This window comes from Lontra canadensis, unplaced genomic scaffold (assembly GCF_010015895.1).
Source record: "Lontra canadensis isolate GAN:19392208 unplaced genomic scaffold, GSC_riverotter_1.0 scaffold33, whole genome shotgun sequence".
Taxonomy (NCBI): Eukaryota; Metazoa; Chordata; class Mammalia; order Carnivora; family Mustelidae; genus Lontra; species Lontra canadensis.
The window spans coordinates 10,907,716-10,931,432 of NW_022631027.1; the positions used below are offsets into that span (position 1 = coordinate 10,907,716).

At 32.5% G+C, this 23,717-nt stretch overlaps 1 protein-coding gene across 2 annotated transcripts in view; it reads right to left on the bottom strand.

Moving 5' to 3' along the window:
• The window catches only part of DPYD (dihydropyrimidine dehydrogenase), an 829,985-nt gene that overhangs the window by 596,128 nt on the left and 210,140 nt on the right, over window positions 1-23,717 (bottom strand). The gene's annotated exons all lie outside the window — the stretch shown is intronic.

The window sequence follows — 23,717 nt, forward strand, 5'->3', positions numbered from 1 at the left end:
GATTACCTCACAAGGCTATTTGCATTTAATAGGTAACTCAGGCATAGGTAGTTTTCCTTGGGAGTAAGGAATCAGGGAGATAGGACTTGATGTTTTTCTTTAAATTCTACCCTATACATCACCAGCTACTCAAAATGAAGTAAAGGCATTCAAAATACTTAAGGAATATCTAAATTATGTCACTTAAAAATTAGAGATGAGGTGTTTGTGTAGTGCTGTCATTTAAGCGTCCAACTCTTGGTTTTGGCTCAGGTCATGATCTCAGGGTGGTGAGATCAAGCTCTGAGTTAGGCTCCATGCTCAGTGTTAGGCTCCATACTCAGCATGGAGTCTGCTCAAGATTCTCTCTCCCTTTCCTTCTGCCCCTTCCCCCCACCTTTCTTTCCCACTCTCTCAAATAAATAAATATCTTTAAAAAATTAAAGAGATTATTATCAACAAGTACTACATGACCTAATAATGTAGTCTAAGCTAAATGGCCGTCACAAATGTCCCCACAGCATTTTGTCATTTTTGTCTTAATATTTTATCACATTTTACTGGTTTACTTATCAGGTACTTTCCTAAAACCATAAGAGCTTTAAAAGCAGACATCATATTTGATTTCATCTTCTAATTTCTAGTGTTTTTATATAGAAGGGGGTGTACATATTAATGAGTTTAAATTAAATTAATAATATAATCATTTCTAATTTCCAGAAAAATTTAGGGTTTTACAAATTACAGATATATCTTGTTGCTCCTTCCTTTACTATCCAAATAGCAAAGATTTTTCTCTCATATTATTTTTGAATCAACACATCTTTTTACCTATCACTTCTTTTTAACAAGCTGAAAAAGAATGAAATTCTAATTCAAAATTAATAAATTATTTTACTGAATCATTAGTAGAAATGTATGGTCTATTATATTTTCACAAAGTAAGATTTCATATACTTTTCACAAATCAATACTTAAAACAAACCTTTAACATGACCAGGGAGAGCTATAGCTATTTCATAAGGGAATTGAATAAATGCTAATCTTTCTTATTTAGTTCAGTACTCACAGTTTTGTGAAGAATTAAGAACTTTCCTATGTTAAAATTTATTACCACTTACTAGCATTAAATGAACTAAATGGTCCAATCAAAAGACATAAGGTGAAAGAATGGATTAAAAAAAACACACACACAGTATACTATAATGTCTTGTAGACACTATATACTCTCTACAAGAGACTCATTTTAGACCTAAAAACACCAGCAGATTGAAAGTGAGGGGATGGAGAAATATCTATTATCAAATGGATGTCAAAAGAAACTCAGAGTAGGAATATTCATTTTGAACAAAATAAACTTTTAAACAAAGACTGTAGTAAGAGACAAAGAAGAACACTATATAACAATAAAGAGGGAATCCAACAAGAACACTCTACTCAACATTAATAGACAGATCATCTAAGTAGAAAATTAGCAAGGAATAAACAGCTTCCAATGACACACTGGAACAGATGGATTTAACAGATAATATTCAGAGCATTCCACCTGAATACAGCAGAATACACATTCTCTTCAAATGCAAATGGAACATTCTCCAGAAGAGATCACATATTAGACCACAGAAAAAGTCTCAACAAATTCAAGAAAACTGAAGCCATCCCATGCATCTTTTTTAACCACAATGCTATGAAACGAAGTCAAGCACAAGAAAAAACCTGGAAAGACCATAAATACATGGAAGTTAAATAACATGCCACTAAATAAAGAATGGGCCAACCAGGAAATAAAAGAGGAAATTAAAAATACACATGGAAACAAATGAAAATAAAAACACAATGGTTCAAAATCTCCAGGATGAAGCAAAAGCTTTTATAAGAGGGAAGTTTATAGCAATACAGGCCTACCTCAAGAAGCAAGAAAAATCTCAAACAACCTAACCTTATACGTCAAGGAGCTAGAAAAAGAATAAGAAACAAAACCACAAACCAGCAGAAGGAAGGAAATAATGAAGTTTAGAGCAGAGACAAATGTTATAGAAACTAAAAACAAACTAGAAGAGATCAATGAAACCAGGACCTGGCTCTTAGGAAAAAAAATCAATAAAATTGGTAAACTTCTAGCAAGACTTAACAAGAAAAAAGAGAGGGTACTCAAATAAATAAAATTAAAAATGAGAGAGGAAAAATAACAATCAAAACCACAGAAATACAATCATAAGAAAATATTATGAAAAACTATATGACAACAAATTGGACAATCTACAAGAAATGGATTCGGCAGGGTCATGATCCTAGTGTCCTGAGATCGAGTCCCACATCGGGCTCCTTGCTCTGCAGGAAGCCTGCTTCTCCCTCTGCCTCTGCCTGTCACTCTGCCTGCCTGTGTGAGCGCTCTCTCTCTCTCTCTCCCTCTGACAAATACACAAAAATAAAATCTTAAAAGAAAAAAAAAGTCAAAAACAGAACTACCTTATGATCAAGCAATCACACCACTGGGTATTTACCCAATGAATACAAGAAAATTAATTCAAAGGATTACATGTACCCCAGTATTTATAGCAGTATTATTTACAGTAGCCAAGATATGAAACCAGCCCATGTTTCCATCAATTGATGAATGGATAAAGAAGATGTGGTATGCGGGCACCTGGGTGGCTCAGTGGGTTAAAGCCTCTGCCTTCAGCTCAGGTCATGATCCTGGGGTCCTTGGATCGAGCCCCACGTCAGGCTCTGCTCAGTGGGGAGCCTGCTTCCCTTCCTCTCTTTCTGCCTGCCTCTCTGCCTACTTGTGATCTCTGTCTGTCAAATAAAAAATAAATAAAATCTTTAAAAATATATATATATATAAACAACAAAAATCACTTTATTAAAAAAAAAGATGTGGTATGTGTGTGTATATGTATATGTATGTGTGTGTGTACATATGTATACATATGTATGTGTGTATATATGTATATATATTAATTCAGCCATAAAAAAGACTGAACTCTTGCCATTTGCAATGAAGCAGATGGAGCTAAAGACAAATGATGATTAGTGAATTAAGTCAGAGAAAGACAAAGGCCATATAATTTCACTCGTGGAATTTAAGAAACAAAACAAACAATCATAGAGAACAAACTGATGGTTACCAGAGGGGTATTGGGTAGGGGATGGTTTAAATAGGTGATGGGGATTAAGGAGTGCACTTGTTTGATGAGAACTGGTTGATGTATAGAAGTGTATGCTAGCTGAAATTAAAACTTAAAAATAATAATAACAAAAAATTTAGTAGCATTTATAAATTAATATTTCATTTTAACAAATTTTAGAAGTAGAAAACATAAGTTTTCTTAAAAGAATCATTTACTGCTGATACCTTACATAACAAAAAAGAGTTTAATGTGATTACTTAGGACTTTAAAGGCCAAAAAGTTTATTTTAAATCTGAAAGTAAGCTTGACAGTCAAATAGAATAGGATTTTTGAAATGTCTTTCTTGTCTCACTCACCCAGAAGCAAGAGATAGCTTAGTTTTGAGACACTGAACATACCTGACAAATTCTATCCAATGGTATGCAAATAAAGTAGTAATTATTCAATAATATATAATACATACAAATGCTCACCTAAGGACATTTTAATTATTTTTCAATGAAGCTTTAAGTGTTCTTTTAAAAAAGCTGTCAAATATATGGGGGCACCTGGGTGGCTCAATCGGTTGGGCATCACATGTGACTAATCAAATTTATATTTAAATTCATTATAATTAAATAAAAATAAAAATTTAGTTCTTAATAATAGCCATTTTTCAAGTACTCAATAACTGTATGTGGCTAGTGACTAATGTATTATAGAACATTTCCAACATTTCTAACATATAATAGACATAACCTCAAGAGCACAATGAAGATAAAAATGAAATAATTATGAAGCAATGAGTTTTAGTATTTGTTACATTTCTTTTTAATATGATATATATGATTATAAGGTTATATCATTTAATTTTTAATTTTTCATGATGGTTGTATTTAACAACCAGCTCACCCTCTCAAGAGCTGGTCCTAACTGCCCTCATCACATTATTGGACTCAGAAAATATGTGAACATTCACATAATTTTTTTTAAACTGCTGGCAAAGTTTTATCATCAAGTACAAACTTTGAGATATATCAGCTATACTTGCCAACTTCCTCAAGACCAGAATGACTAAGTGGCCTTCTATGCTTTTAAAACAGTGGTGTTCTAGGTGCCTGGGTGGCTCAGCCAGTTCACATCTGACTCTTGATCTTGGCTCAGGTCATGATCTCAGTCTTGGATTGAGCCCTGTGTGGGGTTCTGCACTCAGTGGGGATCTGCTTGAGATTCTCTCTCCGTCTGAATCTCCCTACTCATCGCTCACTTTCAATCTTTCTATCTATCTCAAATAAATAAACCAATCTTTAAAAAATAAAACAGCAGTGTTCAACTCATTTTCAACTGAAATACACAAAATGAACAATTTCATATGTACATAATATACTCTCATGAATATTGCTTGATTATTGCAGAATGTTTTTAAAAAATTAGCTAGGAAGTCAAGTAAATAGCTACATAAACATTTGGGGGGCTGTTGATATATACCTAAGTACTTTATAAACCTAAGAGATGTGAATCAATTATTCATACATCTAAAATTGTCATTTTATAAAAGTAATTAATATATCTAATAAAGTTAATGATGAACTATGTTTACAATAACAAATCTTGTGATTTTTTTTCTTAGGACTACCTATCCATAGATAGTACTAGTGGAAGAAGTAATTTAGACTATTGACTAAAGAGCATGAATTAATTTTGTCCTGAAATTTAGTCAATTAAAACAAATCTCTAAAATTTAAGTAATAAAGCATATTTTTCATTTCCTTTTTTAAACCAGATCAGTTTTCAAATAAATGTAACTCAAAATTACAAATAATTCATATATAAATACTATATTAAGTCTACTTGTTATAATATCAAAAGAACATTTCCTAATAGATTTTCTTGGAGTATAATTCCCATTGTTTCATAATACAACAAAAACTTAATTCAAAACAATTAAACTCTTAAGGAGAGAAAGATCCCATTCTTTAAAACGACCTTTCTAAGATTCCAATGTTAAACTTTCTAAGATAGAATATTTTTCTAAGCAGAAGATTCAAGTGCAAAAACAAGTAAATAATGGAAACAAATAGGTTAATCAATATCACAAGGGAGTAATTCAAGTATCTAAAGATGCATGGAAAGTATGCTCAATATGTATTTCCCCACAATAATAAGGCCGGTATACACTGAGCACATACCATGTGTCAGGCTTTATACTAAGACACTATATATGTGATCTCATTTAGTCTTCAACAATTCTGTTATGATGGTACAATTATTATTTCCATTTCTCAGATGTGGAAGCCACTTTCACAGGTAAGGATTTTATGCCAAGACCATTCTACTCCAGAGCCTGAACTCTTACTGTTACCGTCAAATTTTTATAGGGATTTTCAATAAGAAATCATTATGCACACATAGTTTTTCAACAGGAAATGCGTAATTGAAAAAAAACTATTACATGAATTTAACTTTTGTAAGTCTAACATACTTAATATAGTCAATTAATAACAAAAGGTGGTTATACTTAATAAATTAAACTTACAAACCAACAACTGTTAATGAAGCCTTTGAAAAACACTGCACTACACCATTTGGTTTCCCTGTATGCTATTCTGCAACTTGAGAAACTGAGGTGTTAGCTGCAGCAAGAGAAACATGATCTTATACTCAACCAAAATAATTTATATTTCTATCCTTTTAAAAGTGTTCCTTTTCCTACTAATGCAGTTAGAGTATTTTAAGGTTGTTTTGCTTTTCTTCTTCTTCTTCTTTTTTTTTTTAAGATTTTTCATTTATTTAGTTGAGAGAGAGAGAGAGATTGAGAGAGAGAGAGAGCTTGAGAGAGGACAGGTCAGAGGGAAAAACAAACTCCCCATCGAGCAAGGAGCCCTATGTGGGACTCAATCCCAGGACTCCAGGATCATGACCTGAGCCGATGGCAGTTGCTTAACCAACTGAGCCACCCTGGCGTCTGTGGGTTATTTTACTTTTCATCAGTAGCATATAACAAACATTTATAGAACCCTAAAATGAAACAACCACTGTGTTATATAAAAACAATGAAAAAGGCTTTGAACTAGCCCTAAAGGAGTTAGTTAGGGGCTGATTACTAGGTTTACTGCTGTTGAAATTATGTTTAGATACCAGTAATGGATCACTGACCATCTTCTACATGCTTTGTTAGAGATTTCACATATTTTTTTTTTTTACTTAGCATAGCTTGCAATCTGACTTTCCCTACATGCTATGCAGTAATCAGAGTGTTTTTTTCCCTCCCATCTGTAATCCCAGGGCATAGGAAAATTCCACCACATAGCAGGCATCCAATAAGATTTGGATGGATTTCAAAATTGCTGAACTCCTACAACAGTTCTCAACAAATGAATAACAGTAACCAAGGGAATATAGTTCTTGTTCATTGATATAGGAGGACAGTTATTTGTGTTTGTTCTTCTTGAGGAACTTTTTAAAAGAGGATTTCCTTGCATAAATCATCTGTGATTTCTGACTTTTCACTCCCTTGAAAAGTGTATTTCTTTCATAACTCCAAACTGACTTGACTTTACTAGCATTTTGTCCATAATTTTCACATTGTTTTGAAGCAATGGAGAGATTATCTTGACTATAAAAATGAGAAGTTTGAGACACAGAGACCATGAGATGTACCCCTAAGCCTCCTCACATACTGAAAAAGAGAATAATTTTCTAATTATGTAGTGTTCTCTCAATGAAAAAGGACATAACATGGCAAATGCAAGGATATTTACTAATTCTGATTGGAGGGTAACTCTTCCTCATTTTAATCCTTCTAACTTTGTAAAATGGCACAAAATGAAAATAGAAATAAATGTTTGGTAGCTATAAATCTTCCTCAATTACTCCATATATTCTTATTAATCAAGCAACAGCAAAATTAAACTATGGCAAAATGAAAACAGATAAAATATTCTTGGAAATTTTGGGATACTTCCATAATTAAAGGATGAATTGTGTGACGGTAGTTGTATTCTGTGCCCTCTTAAAAGGTTTATATTTTTGTGAGCATTTAACTTGCTTTCATTATGAAATAAAACAAAACTTCGGGTAATTTCTAAAAAATACTATTTCGTCAGTGGAGGTCTAAGGAAAACCTTAATAAAAGTTACAGATTTTTATCTTGTTGGTTTCAGTTTCCTTGAGTTATTTATTAGCAATATGTCAGTTTGGTTACCTTTTGAATGTTTTAAATAAAGAAAGATTGCTATTTGTGCATCCAAAGTAAGTTACTTCAAATTACATGCCTTCCAAGAGAGGCTTCTATGTAATTTTCTTTGTAATCTGCTTCCTTTTGTAAAAGAAGTGAAAGGAAATACTGAGTACATACAATTCACTGCAGCCATCCTTTGAGATGAAAAATTCTTAGTCTACTCACATTAAACAAGGGACACCAAAAGTAGGAACTTTGTTTCAAATGTATGGAAAAAAAAGAAAAACACCATGTCATGTCAACTTTTCAGTTACCAAAATTATTAATATATTAGTAATTCCTAAAGATCTTATTTCATGTTTTCTTATTAAAATAAACCTTATTGTGAAACATTTCTGGCATGGTCAAAATACTGTCTACTTTGAGATCAAATTACTCTGTTTCATTCAATTTCCACCTTAATTCAGTAAATATCTTTACATGCCCTCTATGCACTGGAAACCAGTATGAATAAAACAAAGATCCACTAGTAAATAGCTCTCTGGGTAACAGAGTATTCACATGTCTTAAATACGGAAAAATTATTACAATCAACCTTTCCCATGCAGGCTTCATTTTTACATATGGTACTCTGGGAGCCTGTGAGAAAAAAAACTTACTTAGAAAGAAGGAAAGATAATGCCTAAGACAGATCTTTAAACCAAAAAAAAAAAAAAAAGTCACATGTTATCTTGGAGATGACTTCATCTCTCTAAATGTCAGCTCTAAAATTAAGAAAGTACTAATTATTTCAGCAGTTTATTGTGAAGACAGAATGAATCAATGATGAAAAACTCCTGAAATTAATGCCTTCTCTTTATAAGGCCTCTCTTAGGTGTTTAACATTTCTATCTCCAGTTCTAACAGTCTTCAAAGTTAGGTAAGATTGCTCATTTTATAGACAATGGAACTGGCACTTAAGTCATTATTCTTATATTATAGTTCTTATTTTTATTATAAATATACTGTATGTTATATTTGGGATTGGAGGCTGCCATTGAATTAAATGAAGTTGACCAAATACAATTTGAAAACAGGTATTGTAGTTCAGCTATGAGCAACCTTACTGATCCAAAAACATATGCAGGTTCATATTAACCAGTACATGAACTCTTTTGCCTTCAGGTTTTGTTCATGCTATTCTCTGTGCCTGGAATACACTCCTATTCTTAATTTTGCTGCATTTGATGAACACCTCTCAGGACCTGGTTTAAATTTCACTTTCTCGGCTCAGCTTTCAGTCCTTGTTAGGCTGTCTACTAAGTCTCCATGGTGCAGTCTCTTCATTGTAATTTGCTTGCTTAATGTCTGTCTTTCTTACCAGGCAGTAAGTTCTCCAAGGGCTAGTATCATTCCTATCTTGTTCATCACTCTATCCTTCGCACCCAGACCCTTCTTAGTACCTAGTCAGTCACTCGGATGTGTGTTCAAAGTTCGAGTTGGAATAAAGCAGCCAGGAACCAAGCAAATCACATTTCTGCTTCCTGGGGATGAGAGGCTAGCAGAGAGGCCAAAGGAAGTGGTGGTGACATGGTAGACTTAAGAGACCCTCCCCAGTCCTATCTGCTTCAGTTGATTATTCGGTATTTAGGAGATTTGGGGGAAACAGCCATAATGATTAACTATGGTGCCAAAGCTACTTGTAAGCAGATTAAGAAAGTAATAAAAGAACAGTAATTAGAAGGCAGTCATAACTAAAATGCATTGGTTGTTACATGATATGCCATACAAGCATTTACTAAACTATTTTCAAAGAGCCAGCTTTCTGTTTTTGTAGATCATCTTTATTTTTGCTTTTATGTTGTTTCATTATTTTTCTATAATTTTCATTTCTTTTCTTCTTTTTTGAAATTTACCACCACTACTATCACCACCACCACACCCATCCCCACTCCATTTGCTCTCTTACTAGTTCCTTAAGATAGACATTGCTTTATCTTTCCTGTTACACACACTTAACACAATAAATTTTCACATAAAAATGACTTTGGCTGCATTTCAGATGTTGCCAGCAGAAATTTTCCTTCAGGTCTAAATATTGTGTAATTCTTATTGTGATAACCTCTTTAACCCATCAATCATTTATAAATGTGTTTTTTTTTTTAATTCCCACACAAAAATTTGTTATTGTTACTGTTTCATTTTTATAATATTTTTATATTTTATTTCTAATTTAGTTATGAAGTAGAAAAAGCACAGTCATATATACTCATTGGAAATTATATATGTAATTGTTCTGACCTAGTACATGGTCAATTTTGATAAACGTTACACAATTGTATGAAAAGGTCATATTCACTTTATATTAGGGGAATACAGGAAATTTTTGATTATTAAATCAATCTAATGAAGCTTATTCAAATAAAAACCTTACTAATTTTGGGTAAGGCTGTGTTGCAACACATACACAGTTTATGAATGTTACATCCTTTAAGACATTTATTCATTTTTTGATTATTTTTCTTAGTTTTATTAATATTTCCCCTCAAAATTCTACTTATGTTAGTATTAGTATCACTGCATTAACTTTCTTATAGTTAGTGTTTGCATAGCAAATCTTTTTTTAAACCAACTTTCTGCTCACGTTCTTTTCTAGACATCATACAGCTGTTTACAGTATTTATTTTAAATCGATACTAGTCACATATGTTTCCATATACAAATTTAATAAATGCAAATTATTGTGGTTAATTATATATTTGGATGTGTTTCTACTATCTCTTTTATGTTTCCTATTTACTCTGCTTTTTCTTTGCTTCTCTCTCTTCTGTGTTTTAGTTTTGCTTTCCTGTCGACACTGGATTGTTTTCTCCATACCCACCTCTCTTTGTTCCTATGATTGCGTGAAAGTTACAGATTGTATTTCCATATTTTTGTGATTAGTTTTAAATTTTTAACATCAATATTTCAATGTTTTTAAAAACATACTCTCAATTTATTGAGTACTACCTTATCCTCCCAACATTGAAGACACTTAGGACACTTAACTACTGATTATACTCCCCACCTCCACCTCAAATGCCTTCCTTGTCAATATTATATAAAATTTTATTTCTGTTTTTATTTTTGGCACTCCAAAGTGAGTTTTTAATAACTACTTTATACTCACTGATTATATTTACCACCATATTTTGCTGGCTTCTTTGCTCATTGTTGACTCTCTTTTATTCCAGTTTCCTTTCATTCAAACTAAAAAATAACTCATTTTTAGTAGTTCTCTATAAATAACAAGGTAAATAATAAGCCACCTTAGATTTAAAATGCACGAAAAGTATTTTTATTAATGTCCTATCTTAGACCTTTAAAAATATCATGTCCTTTGTTTCTCACATCTATTAATGCTGATGAGAAGTGTCGGATCCATTCAATTGTCATTTGGGTTTTTTTTTTTTAAAGATTTTATTTATTTATTTGACAGAAATCACAAGTAGGCAGAGAGGCAGGCAGAGATGGGGGGAAGCAGGCTCCCCGCTGAGCAGAGAGCCCGACGCGGGGCTCGATCCCAGGACCCCGGGATCATGACACGAGCCGAAGGCAGAGGCTTTAAACCACTGAGCCACCCAGGCGCCTCTGTCATTTGGTTTTAAAGTAATCTTTTTTATAATTTTCTGGAAGCTCTGATTCTTTTGTGATCTTCAGTATTTCACATTATTGCAACCATGGGTATAGGTGATGGACTTAAATTTTTCCTTTTTTTTTTTTTTTAAATATATATATTTATTTATTTGACAGAGAGAGGGATCACAATTAGGCAGAGAGGCAGGAAGAGAGAGGGGTAAAGCAGGCTCCCCGCTGGGCAGGGAGCCCGATGTGGGCTTGATCCCAGGACCCTGAGATCATGACCTGAGCTGAAGGCACAGGCTTAACCCACTGAGCCACCCAGGTGCCCCAAATTTTTCCTTTCTTTTTAGAAAATTCTAACATAACTGTTTTAAGACTGCTTTGCCAAGCTCTACTTCAGGAACTCTTAATATGTATACTGGAGCCTCTAAGCTTCTTAACTTCTCCGTTATACTTTTCCTTTCTTTATATCTTTTTACTACATCCTGGCAAATTTCTCAGTTTTGTTTTTTGTTTTTGTTTTTTGTTTTTTTTAGTTCACCAAATTTTATCTGTGTCTATAACCACTTTAAAAATTTTTAATGATATTTTAATTTCACTGAATATTTCTAATCAACGATTTTTCATACCAAACTCATTGTTGGTTTTTTATACATAATTTTATCTTATTTTCAGGGCTATTGTTTTACGCTTATTTATTTAAAAGCCTGATTATGGTAGTATTTGTGGTTCACTAGGATACAGTCATCATCTCTGGTTTGAGTCTTGATTATCACTGGGAGCATTCACTCTTCTAATGTACTTTTGAACCTTCTGACTTAATCTAAGTGGAATTTTTCTGTCGTTGCACTTGCTCTCTTTTTCCTTATATCAAGTATGTAGTGACATCTACCCAGCAACACCCTTCTTTCTCCCCTTTCTCTCCCCTCTCCCCAACTACACAACCAGGTTTCTTACTGGAAGCCCTGAGCTCCAGTCCCCAGGCAATACTTAGACATATCACAGAAGCAAGTTACTGTGCCACTAAGCACATGCTTAAACCACTAGGGCACAGCTGTCACTGCTTCTCTCTGAATCTTCATATAAGGCCCAGCCCTGCAAAGTAGTTGCACCTACTTTTTTAACTTTCTACCACAGGTAGGTGAGTCTTGTTTTCTATCCCTCATAATGTTTGGGTACTTAGTACCCTACACCAGTAAAATTCCCCAGCAGCTCCTGATTGTTTATGCATAGCCTAGCAGAAAGAGGCCGAAGTCCCTTGTTCACTGTTGAAAGTTCCTATACTTCTGGCCCCGAAAGGTATTTATATTCCTTTTTTTTTTTTATTTCAGCTCTTAACTTTTATTATGTGCTTACTGTATTTCATTTATCATTATACTTTGGAGTAAAATGGGTGGTTTAAATCTTAATTCACACCTCTTACAAGTGATCTATATTGGTACAATATCACTTGTTGCTACTACTTTATACTTCTATTCATCAAATATATTTGTGAAAATACATATTTTTAAGTGTTAAAACTCAAACCAAAATAAAACTACATCATTCTAAAGTAGCCTGCAGAAGTATATATATTGAACTTATAAAAAACAAATTTAGGGGAAAAAAGTTGTAGCAAATAATCTTAACAAGTATACAATTTTGGCAAATTTCAAAGTTATTACCCCCAAATCTCAGAAACATATTTTTATGTCTTAAAGCTGTAGATGGTAATAAATAGTTTTAAAATAAATTAATATTGTGATGAAAATCATCTAGCAATTTATCCAATCCTACATTTTTATTATCAAGCATTGTGCCAGCACTATTTTTAATAGATTTCTAAAGTTTTTTGTAGAAGAATGTCAGATATTCAGTGAAATCTAGCAAGACATTATTTTATATTAACTAAAAGGAGAGACACAAATCAAGCCTTAACAGATACTGCTTGTATTTGCATCCCGAGAGCAACATTTCACCAGAGTACAAACTACTGATTTATTAATGTGTAATGTATTTTATTCATGTACATCTTATTTCTCCTATAATTTTTTTTTTTTTGTACAAACAGTATTCACAAACTACTAGCAATACTGGAAATAAATAGGAGAAGGATAGAGAAATTTTATTCAAAGACAATTCAAGTTTGGGACAAAGAGGCAAGTGTGAGGTATCATTAATCTAATAACTATTCTCTAATCCATATTCTATTTATAAATGACCTGCAAAAGGGATTAACCATAAATATTGATTATTATTCATTATCATGGTAGTTTATCTTCATTTTAGATTAGCTATATTAACTGATAGATTTTATTGACCACTTTACCAAATTGTATCATAAATGTGCTAGACTCTTTCCTAAATTTACTTATAGGCCAGCTGCCATCAAATCAGCCTTAGGCTCTCCAAATTAAAATAAAACTTTAGATATAATCTTGAGCTTCAGGGCCCTTCATAGAATAGGCCCCTTTCAAAGCTCTCTATTTAAATTTTACAGTAGTGCTTTTTATAATTTTTCATAGAAGGAACCCAAAGTTTATCATGTTAGGCTCCACAAACCCTGGGTCCTGGATCTACAATAATCCTTCACTGGCCAGAAAAATGAAATAATAAATAAAATAAAAGCTTTTTAGTAACATGCATAAACAAAGAAAACAAATAAAACAGGCCCTCATCTTAACAACCTATTTTAAGGGGCACATGGTTGGCTCAGTTAGTTAAGCATCTGCCTTCAGCTTGGGGCGTGATCCCAGGGTCCTGAGATAGAATCCGACATCAAGCCCCACATGGAGCCCCACATCAGGGTCCCCGCTCAGCAGAGAGTCTGCTACTCCTTCTCCCTCTGTCCACCCCCACGCCCACTCACTGCTCTCTTGCTCACTCTTTCTCTCAAATAAATAAATAAGATCTTTAAAAAATTAAAAAAAAAACACTTATTTTAAGATAGTTGCTTCATATCACACAAAAACCTCATTTTGTGAGTTGTGAGGTACAGTGACTAAGGTAAACATAAACCAACAAGTGCAATATTGTGAACTTGCAGCCAGAAAACCTGGGTTTAGAGTGAGTTTGCATTGATGACTTACAACAATATCTGGGGCAAGTGAGAATTTGTGAAATGATGGAAATTAAAGCACTAGCTTTGTATTCTAGATTTGCTGTTATTAGATGTGAATTTGAGGAATTTAATTCCATGTAGCTCCTTGATGCAAAGAATGGACATGATCACATTTACCTGAAGGGTTATTTTCAAGGTTAGCAAGTGCTAAGTGATACCTAATACTGCCCAGTGCAACAGAAGTTTGTTTAATGTTAACTATTTTTTCATCACTTTGATCCATAGTTTCCTCATGTCTGAAATGGGAAAAACATTACCTAGTTTACCTGTCTCAAGGGTGGTTTATCAACATTTTAAAGTGAGATATCACAAAAATGCACTGAAGTGCTATATAAGTATGGTGTGGTTTTGTAACTCTACATTTTCCCTTGCCCGATCCCTTCCATCATACAAAGGTCTAATCACCTCCAAAACCAAGTGACAAAAATTAATGAAGACTGAATTATCAGTCTAGGGATGCTAATGCAAATACAATATGTATTATCAAGTTTGCTACAAAATTTTAGTTGTTGGCTTATATTATTTCTTGAGAGGAGTTATAGTTTCTCAAGACCTATAGTTCAGAAACAGCCTAAAACAAAACTTAATTCTAATCAATTTTCAATCAATGTTTGTTTGATTAACTGAATCCTTACCTAGTAGGAACTTATTATACAAGTTGTTCATACAAGTCAGTTTGCCTGCGATAATCCTGGTTTGTGCTTGCTGCACTGAATTAATTATTAATAATGTCCTTGCTCACCCTCCGAAGTATCGCAGTCATTTTATGTTACTTATAAAACAACAACATAACACACAGAGTATATCCAATATTACAGTTTATGTACATTTTTGGATAATGGCTTTAATTTGAGAATGACACTTACTCTTTTTTTGTCTCTACTTTTCTATTTAATAGATAAAATGTACCACAAAAATACATTACCTGAGAGAGAACATGCAATACTCTATTATATATTAGTATACATATTTCTATATTCTCCTCACTTATGCTTGTAGAAGGCAAAAGTTTAAGGCTTTTGGTGACCTCCATGTTCAAAATGAAGATATAGCAAGAATAATATTTGTCCTATTAAATCACAATTCTCCAAAATATTTATTGTATTCAAGCAAAATATAAATGTTGATGTCATTTAAATGAGTGTAAGCTATCTCTTAAAGTAGGCTATTGGAATTGCATTACTGTATTTGTTATTGTTATTGTATTATTGGTACTCATCAATTTGATTTGAATTGTGTCTAACCAGTAAAATATAGAAATAAAAACAAATAGTATATGATGGTATATAAATAATGTATGACAGTGAGACAAGAACTGGGTTATAGCAAAAGAAAAGTGAAATAAGAAACATGCTGAGAGATACAGTAAAAAAAAGAAAAAAATCTAAAGAGTAATTCTGTCCTCAGTGAGTCACCTGAGTTAGTCTAGGATTCCGTTTATCAGTTCCATTCTTAACTAAAAGTATAAAAACAAAACTGAAAGTGCAGTGTTAAGTATACACCTCATAAAACAGTACATTTAATAAGTATTAAGATAATCTCATAGAATGTTGATTGTGAAAACCAAATAATGTTTTTAGATAACAATTTCATAATCTAGTGTATTTCTAAAAGTTCATAACTGAATCAGCAATTTTAAGTAGGGACCTTATGGCCCTCATTCATCTTAACATTTAAAGTCAAACTTTAGAACCCTGAACTTTTAATTTTAGTTTCTTTAAATTGCCTGCATAACTAGTTAACATTAGCAGAAGGGAACTGATTTAAAACACAGCTAAGTATGTAGTTACAGTTTGTTTTTCAAACTTTAGAAGATAAGTAGGAAGATGTGTTCTCCTTTCATTACAATTCCTTAGTTAAATTTGAGAAATGATCTAAGTCTTCTTGGTCTATACATGGATAAAGGTAATGATTTCTTAAAAATTCAATTACATACACAAACACATTTCAAAATAAAATTTTCAAGGGCCATATTTGTGCAGAAAAATTTTAAAATCCTCATGAGACTGAAAAGAGAATCCATACCAAACTATTATTTTCAAGTTATTTTATTGAGGCAATATTATTATACCTAACTGAACTAGGAAAAACTGCCCCCTAGAGTCAGAATCACCCCATAGCCTATCTGTTTTCATAGGCACACAAAAATGTCTGAAGCAAGGTCACTGCAGATGTGGGGATAGTAAAGGTTTGAATAATAATGACAAGATAGAACAACAACAACAAAAAAGTAGCTGGTCTCCTGATTCTACTGCAGGCTATTCTTTGTGTGATTTATTTGTTTTCTACTACAATCTCTATGTTCCATATGCCCATGTTCAAATAGAAAAGTAAAAGGTATGGATTTAACCAATAATGGCAAACTACAAAGTTGATATTTAAAAAATCATTTATAAATTACAGGAAAAGCAATTTTGAAAAATATCACACTATTTTACTCAGCTTTCCTAACCTTTCCTTAATTTGGTTGAAAAATAGATTTGTATTTCTTCAAAGGTCAAAAATCAATCATTGTTTTATCAAACAACCAAAATAAATAAAATTGTTTGCATCATATTCTGCTTCAATTTAAGTATCAATAGTTTAGTAGTTTGAAATAATAATGGTATTCTGCACATTGTGCTTTCTCTTATCACTGGCAGTCAATTAATATGTTGTCTTTTGCTTATCTTTGTAACAACACTGACAGTTGAGAAAGTTTAAGTAAACCATCCACCGACTTTTGAATAACAAAACTTTTTAAAGTATCTTGCCCTAAGAGGTCTTCTTAAAAAAAAGAGAGAGTTTTTCCTCACAGTTCCATTACAAGACTTATTTATCATTTGAGTTATATTTGAAGTCACTGTTTTATAAAGTATAATTGAAATATAAAAGTAAGATACATTCGTATTTTAAACTCCACAATTCACTTACAATGCATTTAATGCCATCCTAAACTATGCTCTGCCTTAAATTAAAAAACAATATCAAAGCTCACGTACACACACACACACACACACACACACGCAGCAAAACAAAACAAACAAACAAAAAACTGCTTTGGGAAGAGGTGGAAACAGTTCATTAAAACCAAGTGAGAGTTGGAAAAGGGGGACTTTTGCAAGATGGTAGAATAGAAAGATCCTGAGCTCACCTCTTTCCAGGGACACACCACATCTAAATTTAAAATTTTTTTAAAAGATTTTATTTATTTATTTATTTGACAAAGTGAAAGAGAGAGAGAGATCACAAGTAGGCAGAGAGGCAGGCAGAGAGAGGGGGAAAGCAGGCTCCCCACTGAGCAGAGTCTAATGCGGGGCTCAATCCCAGGACCCCAAGATCATGACCTGAGCTGAAGGCAGAGGCCTAAACCACTGAGCCACCCAGGCGCCCCACACCAAATCTAAATTTAAATATGAATTATTTTCCTCTGGAAAAAAAAATTAAAGTACTACATGAACTAACTCTCTACAACAAAGGGTAAAAAGACCATATTGAGACAGGTAGAAGAGGTAGATATGGTCTCAATAAAAAACCTACTGCTGGGTCAGTAAAACACGTAGGGAGGGATTTCACCAGTATAGTGCTTGCCCCTGGAAGAGTGAAGAGTTGGTGTCCCAAATCAAGTATCCTAACCCCTGGGATCTGCACCAAAGAGATGATCCCCCAAAACATCTAAATGAGAAAACCAGAGGGGCTAAAATCCAAGGGACCTAAAATCATATAGAAAATTGAGATTTCTCTTTTAAAGGACTCACTTGCAGTCTGACTAACCCTGAAACCCAATGAAAAAACAGCAGTTTGAAAAGCATGTCTACCGTAGGTGAAGATACTTATTTCCTAATCTAAAAACACCGGCTAGAGAGACAGGGAACAATGGAAACTCTCCCTGGAGATGAAGGCATTGGCAGAAGGAGAAAAGAGAGAGAAAGGAGCAAATAATTTATTTGAAGAAATAATAGCTGAAACATTCCCTAAAAGACATTTAGGTCCAAAAGCCCAGAGATTTCCAGTTCAGGTAAACCCAAAGAGAGCCATGCCAAGAAACAGTATAATTAAAATATGGAAAGTTAAAAGAAAAATAGAGTATCTTAAAAATAGCAAGAGGAAAAAAAAAATCAAATTGCAACATACAAGGAAAATCCCATAAGGCTATTTCTCAGCAGAAACTTTGCAGGCCAAAAAGAAGTGATATGAAATTCAAAGTCATAAAAAGAAAAACGTCTAACCAAGAATACTTTACCCAGCAAGGTTATCATTCAGAATTGAGAGAGAGAGAGATAAAGAGTTTTCCATACAAACAAAAGCTAAAAAAAACCCCTCAATATTATTAAAACTAGCCTTATAAGAAATGTTAAAAGAACTTCTTCAAGTTGAAAAGAAATGACACTAACTAATAATAGGAAAACATACAAAAGTAAAAATCTCACTGGAAAAAGTACATATATTAAAGGTAGTAGAGTGATCACTTATATATCTACTATGGTTAAAAAATGAAAGAAGCAAAATTTTAAAAGCACAATCAATAATTAATTAATACACAAAATAAAAATGTAAAATGTGACAATAAAAATATAAATGTACTGGGGAGAGTAAACCTGTGGAGTTTTGGAATGTGTTCAAACTTACTTTGCTATCAACTTTAAATAATTATAATATACATAATGTGATACATGTGAACATTAAAATAACTGCAAATCAAAAATGTAGAGTAAAACAAACAAAAGAAAATAAGGTGAGGAAGTAATCTAAACATAACATTAAAGGAAATCAACAAACCACAAAGGAAAGAAAGAGTAGAAAATAGATACAGAGAGGAAATATGTAAGCCATCTTAAAAAAACAATGAACAAATATTTATAGTACACACCTATCAAAAACACTTTCAATGTAAGTGGATTAAATTCTCCAATCAAAAGACATAAAGTGGATGACTGGGTAAAAAACAAGACACCTTTTTATACTGCCTACTTCACTTCAGAAGTAAGGACACATGGACTAAAAGTGGAAGTATAAAAAAAGATATTCCACATAAATAAAAAGAAAGCTGGTATAGCTATAGTCATATCAGAAAAAAAGGAGACTTTAAAACAAAGACTGTAATAAAAGACAAAGATGGTACTACACAATAAGAAAGGGGTTATACCAGCAAAAAGACATAACATTTATAGATATATATGTTTCCAACACAGAAGCACGAAAATATATAAAACAAGCATTAACAGTCCTAAAAAGAGAAATCTATAGCAATAAAATAATAATAGGGTACTTTAACACTCCACTTATAACAACAGATAGATCATCTAAACAGAAAAACAATAGGGAAACATTAGTCTTAAATGATATATTAGACCAGATGGACTTAATAGGTAGATATCTATAAAACACTACATCCAAAAGCAGCAAAATACACAATCTTCTCAAATGCACATGGGACATTCTTCAGGATTCATCACACTAGCCCACAAAATAAGTCTCAATAAATTAAGGAAGACTGAAATTACATTACACATCTTTTTGAACCACAATGGTATGAAACTTGAAATCAATTACAAGAAGAAAACTGGAAAAAATACAAGTACATGGGAACTAAACAACATGATACCAAAAAACTACTGGGTCATAGAAAAAAAACAGAAAGAAATTTAAAAAAATACCTAGAGCAAATGAAAACAGAAACACAACATACCAAAATTTATGAGATGCCTCAAAATTGGTTTTAAGAAGGAAGTTCATGACAATACAGAACTACCTCAGAAAGAAGAAAAATCTCTAACTGACAATTTAATTTGATGTCTAAAGAAACTACAAAAGTAAGAAAAAACAAAACCCACAGTTATTGGAAGGAGAGAAATAATAAAGATCAGAGTAGAATTAAATGAAATAGAAACTTTAAAAAGGCAATAGAAAAGATCAATGAAACTAGATCTAATTTTTTGAAAAGACAGACAAAACTGACAAGCCTTTATCTAGACTCACGCAAAGATAGAGTATAGATAAATAAAATCAGAAATGAAAGAGAAGTTTCAACTGATGCCATAGAAACAAAAGATCCTGAGAGACTATTTGAACAACTGTATGCCAATAAAACAGACAAACTAGAAGAAATGGATAAATTCATAGAAACTTAACAATCTTCTAAGACTGAATCATGAAGAAACGGAAAATCTGAATAGACTAATTACTAGTAAGGAGATTGAGTCAGAAATCAGAAACCTTGGCACAAACAAAATCCAGGACTGGATGGCTTAACTGGTTAATTCTACAAAGCATTCAAAGCTTTAATACATATCTTCCTTAAACTCTTCCCAGAAAATTGAAGAGAAGAAAACGCTTCCAAACTCATTTTAGGAGATGGCCATTACCCTGATACCCAAACCAGACAAGGATATACACAAAGAAAACATTACAGGGTGTTATCCATAATGAGCTTAGATGTAAATATCCTTAACAAAATACTGGCAAACTGAATTCAACTACACATTAAAAGGATCATGCATCATGATCTAGTGGGATTTATTCCAGAAATGCAAGGATGGTTCAACATCCACAAATCAATCAATGAAATACATCACATTTACAAACTGAAAGATAAAAGTCATATGATTATCTCAATAAATGCAAACAAATTATTTGATAAGATCCTGTATTCATCTATGGCAAAAACTCTCAACAAAGTCAGTATAGAAGGAATGTACCTCAACATAATAAGTATCTTCTATGACAAGCCTATAGATAACATCATACTGAATGTTATAAGCCTGAAAGCTTTTTCTCTAAGATCAGGAACAAAGCAAGAATGCTCACTGTCCCCCTTTTATCAAACTTAATATTGGAAATCCTATTCAAAAATAAGGCAATAAAGATAAATAAAAAGCATCCAAACTGGAAAGAAAAAACTACAACTGTTACTATTTGTAGAATATGTGATACTATGTATAGAAAACCCTAAAGATTCCAACCAAAAAACTGTTAGAACTAATAAGTGAATTCAATAAAGTTCTAAGATACAAAATCAATATAGAAAAAATCTGTTGTTTATATAAACCAACAACAAATTATCAGAAAGAGAAATGAAGAAAACAATCCTATTCACAATCCCCCCAAAAGAATAAAATACCTAAAAATAAATTTAACCAAGGAGATGAAACACCTGTACATTGAAAACAGTAAGACATCAATGAAAGAAATTGAAGAAGACAAAAGTAAAAAGACATTCCTTGTTCATGAATTGGAAGAAGTGATATTGTTAAATATTCTCCATATTATCCAAAGCAATCTAGAGACTCAGTGCAATCTCTATTAAAACTCCAATGGTATTTTTCACAAAACTAGAACAAATAATTCTAAAATTAATACAAAACCACAAAAGACCTCAAATAGCAAAATAATCTTAAGAAATAAGTTGAAAACCAGAAGTATCACACTCCTTGACTTCAAACTATACTACAAAGCTATAGTAATCAAAACAAAATGGTATTGGTATGAATCCAGACACATATATCAACAGAACATAATAGAGAGCCCCAAAATAAACCACATGCAAAGTCAATTAATTTATGATAAAGGAGGCAAGAATATACAATGGGGAAGAGACAGTCTCTTCAATAAAACGTGCTGGGAAAACTGGACATCTACACACAAAAGAATGAAACTGGACCATTTTCTTATGCCATACACAAAACATAAACTCAAAATGGATTAAATGCTTGAATGTAAGACCGAAAACCATAAAACTGCTAGAAGAAAACATAGTTGGCAGGCTGTTTGACATTAATATTCGCAATGTTTTTTTTAGATTTGACTCGAAAGACAAAGGAAACAAAAGCAAAAATAAAGTAAATCAATGGGCAAATGGAACTACACTAGACTAAAAAGCTGCACAGAAAAAAAAAATCATTGAAATGAAAAAGCAACCTATTACGTGGGAGAAAAATATTTGTAAATCATATTATCCAAAGAGGGACTAATATCAAAATTACATGAAGAACACAACATATAAAGAATATACACTGAGTTCTATAATTCAATAACAACAACAAAAACCCAAATAATCTAGTTAAAAAATTAAGCAGAGGATCTGAATAGATATTTTTCTCCAAAGAAGACATACAGATGGCCAACAGACATGAAAAGATGTTCAATATCACTAATCAAGAATAAAATAAAAATCAGCCACAATTAGATATCACCTTAGACCTGCCAGAATTGCCTTTATCAAAAAAATAAGAAAAAAATAAGTATCAGCAAGGAGATATAGAAAAGGTAATTCTCGTGCACTGTTAGTGGGGATATAAATTGGTGTACTATAAAAACATTATAAAGGTTCCTCAAAAAACTAAAAAAATAGGGCTACCATATGATCAAACAATTCAACTACTGGGTATTTTTCCAAAGAAAATTAAAATACTAACTCAAAAAGAAATGCACACTTATGTTCATTCCAGCATTATTTATAATAGCCAAGATATGGAAACAACCTATGTATCCATCAACAGATCAGTGGATAAAGAAACTGTAACATGTATATACAATGTAACACTACTTAGGAATACAAAAGAATGAAATCTTATTATTTGCTACAACAAGGATGGACCTTGAGAGTATGATGCCAACTTAAATAAGTGAGATGGAGAAAGACATATACCAAATGATTTCACTTACATGTGGAATTTAAAAAACAGAACAAACATAATGAAACAAAACCCAGACTTAAAGATACAGAGAAGACATTGGAGATTGCCAGAGCAAAGGGGTGCTGAGCAGGGGATAGGTGAAGGGGATCAAGAAGTAAAAACTTCTAGTTATAAAATAAATAAGTCACTGAGATGTGATGTACAGCTTGAGGAATATAGTCAATAATATTGCATTAACTTTGCATGGTGACAGGTGGTAATTAGACTTATTATAACTACCATTTCACAATGTATAGAAATGCTGAATTACTGTTTTACAACTGAAACTATTATAGTAGTGTTTGTCAATTGTACCTCAATTTAAATCAACAACAAGTGAGAGTTCTCAGAGAATGTCTATCATCCAGGACACCAACAAAGTAATACTATTTTAAGTCATTTTGTTTTAAAATGCAGTGTTAGTTCATACACATATTGTATGCCCTTTCACTTACTACATCTGTGCAAGCTTGTCCTGCTATAATAAACAATGAGTCCCTAAAAAAAGATACGGAAGAGTTCAAGTTAATCTCCATCAGCTAAGGATTTTCCCAGGGTATAAAGATCATACCTTACAATGTTCAGGTAAGCCTAATGCAACTTTGAATTTGGTAAGAAAACAAATTAATTCCAATAATTGATTGCAACAATGCACAACATCAAATTGTTTCTATATTCTCATTCCTAGGAGGCCTTGCTTAGAATTAACTTGTCAGAGAGCAGAGAAGGAATAACCTTGATTTATTACTAACAGCAAAGTGAGACTTAATCTTGAGGGATGTTATGGGAAGGGTCTTAAAAGGAAAGAATACATTGTGTTTGAGTTGACAAAATCAGATAGGGAAGTCATTAAGTAAAAATCTAGTGTTGACAGGCATTTAATTTGGCCTTCTAGCCAAGTGGACCACATGGATTATACAATCTTACTGTAACCTTGATATAAGTTGATCATTTAAATGATACATAGAAAATAACTTGGTAGTTGATTCCAGAGAGGGCACACCAGAGAGCATAAGATGTCCCAGAGAATCAGTTACTGACAAAGGATTCATAAAAGAGAAAGCTATGACTCAAACTGGTGAGATTAAATG